Consider the following 7,281-nt stretch of genomic DNA (forward strand, 5'->3'; position numbering starts at 1 on the left):
CAACAGAATGGTATGATCATTAGCCAAAAGCCAAAGTAGGACTTTATCCTTAGCAAGCTCAAAAATAATAAGAAAAACAAACAAAACAAAGTGGAAAAAGAAAAAAACTGGTTTCCCTTCCCCACACTTAAGTCATGCAATGTCCTCAATGCATAGAAAGAATTAAAAATGAAGACAATGCAAGGAGGTCATACCTGATTAAAATTTAATCATCAATATAAAGAGGTTCATGGAGATCTATGACCTCTTCACTACCAGTAGTAGGAAACTCGAGGAACGGTTTCAACGCTGACCATTAACCTTCGAAATTACCCTGTTCCTGGATTTAAAATCTCCACAACCCCATGGGGATATACATTATGGACAATAAATGGGCCATCCCATCAGGATCTAAGCTTACCAGGGAAAAGATGCAATCGAGAGTTGTACAATAACCTTATCACCAATTGTAAAAGATTTATGCAGAATGTGCTTATCATAGAAAGTTTTGGTCTTTTCCTTGTAAATCCTAGAACTTTTATAGGCATCATTCCTAAGTACCTCCAACTCAGATAGTTGGAGCCTACGATGAATTCCTGCATCAGACAAATCAAAGTTGAGCTTCTTGATGGCCCAAAAGGCCTTATGCTCCAACTCAACTAGTAACTGAAAAGCTTTTCCATACACCAAATGGTAGGGAGACTGGCCAAAGTCAGTCTTGAATGCAATCCGATGGGCCCACAAGGCATCAATGAGCCCAAGGGACCAATCCTTACGGTTAGGATTAACAGTTTTCTCTCTCTCTTCTTCAAACTTGCGTACAATCATCTTGGCCACTAGTTTGGGGGTGATAAGGGACAGATAACTTATGGGTGATCCCATACTTTTTCATTAATGTCTCAAAATGCCGATTACAAAAATGAGTACCCTTATCACTAATTATTGCACATGGTGCACCAAAGCGGGAAAAAATATTCTCTTTGAGAAATTGGACCACCACTTTGTGGTCATTAGATTTACAAGGTATGGCCTCTATCCATTTAGAAAAATAATCAACGGCCAAAAGTATGTACAAATTCTCAAAAGAATTAGGGAATGGTCCCATAAAATCGATGCCCCATACATCAAAGATCTCAACTACCAAAATAGGGTTGAGGGGCATCATGTTCCTCTTATTGATACGGCCAAAAGACTGGCAGGCGGGACAAGCCTTGCAAAAATCAAAAGCATCTCTAAAAAGAGTGGGCTAATAAAATCCACATTGGACAACCTTTGCAACAGTCTTCCTAGGTCCAAAGTGTCCACCACATGTATAATCATAGCAAAAAGAGAGAATAGAATGTTGCTCATGATTAAGAACACATCGTCGGATAATCTGATCTGGACATATCTTAAACAAATAAGGATCATCCCAAAAAAAGTGCTTGATTTGGGAATGAAACCTATACTTATCTTGGGTGGACCAGTGATCCAGAGTCACACCTGAAACTAAAAAGTTGACAATGTCAGCAAATCATGGTTCACTAGACACTGTAAATAACTGTTCATCTGGAAAGTTCTCATTGACTGGAGAATCGACAGTTAAGGAATTGGAAAGCCGGGACAAATGGTCTACAACTAGATTTTCAACTCCTTTTTTATCCCTAATTTCTAAATTAAACTCTTGCAAAAGTATAACCCACATAATGAGACGGACTTTGGCATCCTTCTTCTGAACTTGGTATCTAAGAGAAGAATGATCAGTATACACCACCACATGTGAACCAACTAAGTAAGACCGAAACTTTTCTAATGCAAACACAACAGCTAAAACTTCCTTTTTAGTGGTTGTGTAATTGAGTTGTGCATCATTTAAGGTCCTACTAGCATAATAAATGACAGTGGGCAACTTATTAATCCTTTGACCCAAAACTGCTCCTATGGAAAAATCCGAAGCATCACACATCAGTTCAAAAGTTTCAGTCCAAATAGGTGGTTGAACAATGGGTGCATTGGTCAACTCCTTCTTAAGTTGTTTGAAGGATTCTAGGCACTCTTTAGAAAACTCAAAATTTTGATCTTTGACATGTAATGAAGTGAGAGGTCGGGCTAACTGACTAAAATTCTTAATAAACCTTCTGTAGAAGTCCGCATGCCCTAGAAAAGACCGAACATCCTTAACAGATTAAGGAGGTGGTAAATTATCAATTAAATCCACTTTGGCTCTATCTACCTTAATTCGCTCCTTGGATATTACATGGCCTAAAACAATACCAGATTTAACTACGAAATGGCATTTCTCCCAATTCAAAACCAAATTCTTAGATATGCACTTTTTCAAAACTAGAGAAAGATGATGAAGACATTCAGAATAGGAATTCCCATGAATTGAAAAGTCATCCATAAATACTTCTAAGAATATTTTGACCATGTCAAGAAAGATGCTCATCATGCATCATTGGAACGTAGCAGGGGCATTGCAAAGCCCAAAGGGCATACACCTGTAAGAAATTGTTCCATATGGGCATGTAAAATTTGTCTTATGTTGGTCCTCTAAAGCAATTGGGATCTGATTATAGCCAGAATATCCATCAAGAAAACAATAGTATTCATGTCCAGCTAACCTCTCTAACAACTGGTCGATGAATGGCAATGGGAAGTGGCCTTCCAGGTTGCCACATTAAGTTTCCTGTAGTATTTGCACACTCTCCACCCTAATTGGACACGGGTTGGAATTAGTTTATTATTGGCATTAGAAACTACAGTGACACTAGACTTCTTAGGCACTACGTGAACTGGGCTTACCCATTGGCTATCAGAAATAAGATAAATTATTCCATGATCCAGGCACTTTAGGATCTCTTTCTTAATGGCTTCTATCATCACTGGGTTAGCCCTTCTTTGGAGTTCCGTGGATGGTTTGGAATCCTCCATAAGATGTATATGATGTTGCACAATAGAAGGGCTTATACCCTTGATATCAGCCATGGTCCAACCTAGGGCTTCCTTATTATCTTTTAACACTTTAAGTAACTCCTCTTCCTGACTAGAAGTCAAATTTGAAGAAATTATTGCAAGAAGAGTCTGGTCAAGCCCTAGGAAAGCATACCTCAAATTAGATGGAAACTCTTTACAATCTAGCTTAAGGGGCTCAACTATGGAAGGTTTGAAAATGGAATTGGAAAGGGGTCCTAAGGGCTCCACAGGTGTGTGAAGACTTAAGACTTTAGAAAATAAATTTTCACTATCATCATCCAACTCATCCATACACTCTTAGAATTCTGAATCAAAATCAATATCAAAGTTGGTAACTAAATCATCAGAAAAATCTAGAAAATCCTTAAGCATATTGATCTCTTCTTCCATATGTGGTTGCTTGCCTATCCTAAACATGTTAAACTCAATAGTTTGGTTACCAAAAGATAATCTTAGGAAACCATTCTGACAATTGATTAATGGATTACTAGTAGCCAAGAATGGTCTTCCTAAAATTATTGGGATCTCATCCTTGGTTGAGAAGGGCTTGGTATCTAACACAATGAAATCAACAGGAAAAATAAATTCCCCCACCTTTAGTAAGACATCCTCAACCATCCCTTTAGGAATCTTAACAGACCTATCTGCCAACTGAAGAGTAGCTCCAGTGGCTTTCAATTCTCCCAATCCTAGTTGCTTGTACACATGGTAAGGTAAAAGATTCACACTTGCGCTAAGGTCAAGTAAGGCATGCTCAATGAAGGTGTTGCCTATGAAACAAGATATGGTAGGGCTCCCTGGATCCTTATACTTGGCTGCTATAGGCTGAGTAATTATGGAACTAATGTTACCTGCCAAGAACGCCTTTTTGGATACACTAGTGATACGTTTGTGAGTACACAAATCTTTCAGTACCTTTGCGTATGCAGGGATCTGGGATATGGCATCAAAAAGAGGGATGTTCACTTCTACTTTTTTGAAGACTTCTAAAATTTAATCTATGGAAGCAGTCTTCTTTTTGTGTACCAAGCGATTAGAAAATGGGATAGGATGAACATAAGGACTGTTAAGGATTTGCTCTTTTTCAGAAGAATCATTTTTGGTTTCCTCAACCAAATCATCTTTAGTTTTAGAAGAATCTTTAGGTTCATCAGACGAACCTGGAACAAGAGGCACACTTGTGTCCTCAACTGAAGGAGAGTTAACAAGAGTAATAGATGGGAAAGATTTAGGAACGCTATGTTGGTACTCTCTACCACTCCTAAGGGCATAAACAATATTACATTGGTTAGAGGGCCCTTGTTGGGTCTGACCTTGTACCATATTCAGTGGTGCATTAGTTGGTGTTTGTGAACTAACAGGTTGATGATGCCTAAGGTTTAGGCTCTGGTTGACTGGGTGAAGTTCCTTTCTCCTTCTCACGCATAATTAAGACAACTTGGGTGAGTTCTCTCATGAGATTTTGATGGCTTGTCATGAGGAGGGCCATATTTTTTTTCAAGTCACTTATTCTACTTGCCTCTCTAGTGTTAGTAAAGCCAAGGGTTTGCTGATAAGATGATAGGAGAAAGGCCCTAGGAAAACTAGCCTGAGGTCCTACATTTGACCTAAGAAAAGTATTTTAGAAAAAAGATTATTATGCAAAGGGAGGCCTTTGGGGTCCAGGTTGACTTTGATTATGAAAATTGGAAAGCCCTGCTTGGTTGCTCTGATTCCATGAGAAATTTGTGTGATTTCTCCATCCTAGATTGTAGGTGTTAATATGGATTATTTTGGTATAAGGTATTAACACTATCATTAGAAGTGCCCTCAAAGGTGTTGGGGCTTTCTTCTATGACTTGTCCAGGGGACTGGCACGAAGCACATATCTTAACCAAATAAACTGATGATGGCTCTCTACGAACAATAACCTCAATCCTCTTGATTAGGCTATCCAAATGGGCTTCCTTGGCTACTAGCCCATCCACAAAATATCCCTTCCCTCCTATGGTTCTTTCACTCTCTTGGGTTGATTCCCACTCATGGGTTTTGTCAGCTAAGTCAAGTAAGAATTCCCATGCCTTTCCTTCATCTACAAAGGATGTGAATCCGTCAAGACATATAGACTCTATCATTTGTTTAGTTGGGTAATCAATACCCTCATAAATTATTTGACATAAATGCCAAAAGTCTAGGCCATGGTGAGGGTATTCTTGGAGTAGATCCTTGAATCTCTCCATAAGTTTGGAAAAAGACTCACTAGGCTTTTGCCTAAACTGAAGGATATCACTTCTAAGCTTATTGGTCTTATGAGTTAGGTAAAACTTCTTAAGGAAGACAACTGTGAACTGTTCCCATGAGGTTATGGAGTTTTTGGATAACCCAAACAACCACTTCTTAGCTTGGTCTTTCAATACAAAAGTGATAAACCTAAGCTTAACAGCATCATCAGAAAGCTATTGGATCTTAATTAGAACACATACTTCTTCAAATTCCCTTAGAAATAAGTATGCATCCTCAGTGGTCAACCCATTGAAGTGGGGCAACATAGTGATGTATTGAGATTTGAGTTCAAAATTATTACCCTGGGCTTGTGGTAGAACTATGCAGGAAGGTTGGGCTATTCTAGCGGGGTAGAACCTATCTTTTAGGGATTTAGGTGGGGGGTTTTGCTGTTTGTCTCCCATATTGAAGGGTTTTAAAGAGAGCAAACGTATATGATCACTACTTGTTGGATCTCTTCTTTCTAACCGATTCTTAGTATTATGTACCCACCTAACACTCATGCAATAGAATACTACCCACAACTAGAGTAAGACAAGTACAAAAGAATGGATAGCAAAACCTTTTTTTTTATTTTTTTTATTTTTTTTTTGGCTTTTTGGGAGCTTACCGACAGGGATCCGGGGTTTCTCAGGTCAATTCCTGAGGTACTGCTACAGGGTGAAACTTGTCTTTATCATACTGTGAGGCATGGCGACCACCACTGATATGACTATTATTGCAAGTTGATCTTCTCAGGAATTCAATAAAAGAAAAGGAAAAACCAAAAAAAGCAAATAAAGCACTCCGATTTACCAAAAGAAGCGAAAAATAACATGGAACTGTCTCCCCAGCAACGATGCCAAAAAATTGTTAGGATTTAAAATGTAACCGCAAGCGTACGGATCAGTGTAGCTACGCGTCGAACATAGGGAGAGTAGCCACTTTATTTTTTTTGCTTCCTTTAATAATGCGAAAGTGAAACCGATTAATGGTTGTGATCTAATTCTAATTACCATCCTAAACATATGTATCTAAAATAACGTCCTAACCATTCGTCATCTAAGAATTTTAAGACGCAAGCCACATAATTAAAATTAAATAAATAAATAACTGAAAATAAACAACCCACGCAATTAAAAAAAACAATAGAGAAAAAAAATGGTGAAATAAAAATAAAGTAAAAGAAAGGGGATAAAGCTAGAGAGAGACTCACAAGTAGGTTTCTCTACTTAGCCCGAGGGATGCATTATAATATAAGCTTCCCTACCTGACCAGAGAGTCACTCTTACAAGGGTTACTCTACTTGGCTTTAGGGAAAGGGAGTCAATTAAAATAAAAACAATAAAATGATGGTTCTGTGGCTAGGAGGGGTAATGCCAACACATACACTAGCCATGAACCTTTGGGGGAAAGAGATTGCAATAATGTAACGACTGAAATTAAAATCCTAAATTAAGAAAGAAAGGGTAGTTAGAAGAGGGAATGAGAGGGGGGGAGAGAAGACTACTGAAGGAGCCTACTTACTTGAACTTCAACCCTTGAACTAAAAACTTAATCGATTTGAGATACTACCAGTACTAAAAACCAGATTTGGAATAAACCATATCTGAAATTTCTAGTACTAGAGAAAACAAATCTGAAGAAAAAAATTGAACTTGAAAGACATGCTTCATAGCTTGTTCTTGTCACCTAAAACTAAGCCTAGAACTAAGCCTAGAATTAGAACTAGAACTTGAAAATTACAACTTCAATTGTTCACACAATAAAAATAAAAGACTGAATAAAAAAAAAGTACTTGCATTAATTGAATGAAAAGAACTTACAAAAGTGTCTAAAGCATAAACCTAGAACTAGAGCTAGAGAAAGAGAAACTAGAGAAAGAGATAAGAGCAACTAAAAAAAAACCCTAGAAGAAGAATGAAGTACCTCCTCCCCTTGTATTAATTCTATTATATAGAGAATGGGGGAGGGAAGCTAAAGATTTTAGCTTCTGAAAAAAAAAAAAAAAAAATTATCTTGTTGATGAGGTGGAGGAGAGAGAAGATAGAGAATTGTAGGAAGTAGGGAATCTCCAACGATTTTGCTTCATTTTTCCTTCTTTTT

General features: G+C 37.8%; 1 non-coding gene across 1 annotated transcript; it reads left to right on the forward strand.

Annotated features, from left to right (window-relative positions):
* Positions 1-5,106: 5,106 nt before the first annotated feature.
* On the forward strand, positions 5,107-5,213 carry LOC122094553. The gene has a single exon (XR_006144868.1). It is a non-coding gene; the product is annotated as a small nucleolar RNA R71 (small nucleolar RNA).
* The last annotated feature ends 2,068 nt before the right edge of the window (positions 5,214-7,281 follow it).

Source organism: Macadamia integrifolia, chromosome 11 (assembly GCF_013358625.1).
Source record: "Macadamia integrifolia cultivar HAES 741 chromosome 11, SCU_Mint_v3, whole genome shotgun sequence".
NCBI lineage: Eukaryota > Viridiplantae > Streptophyta > Magnoliopsida > Proteales > Proteaceae > Macadamia > Macadamia integrifolia.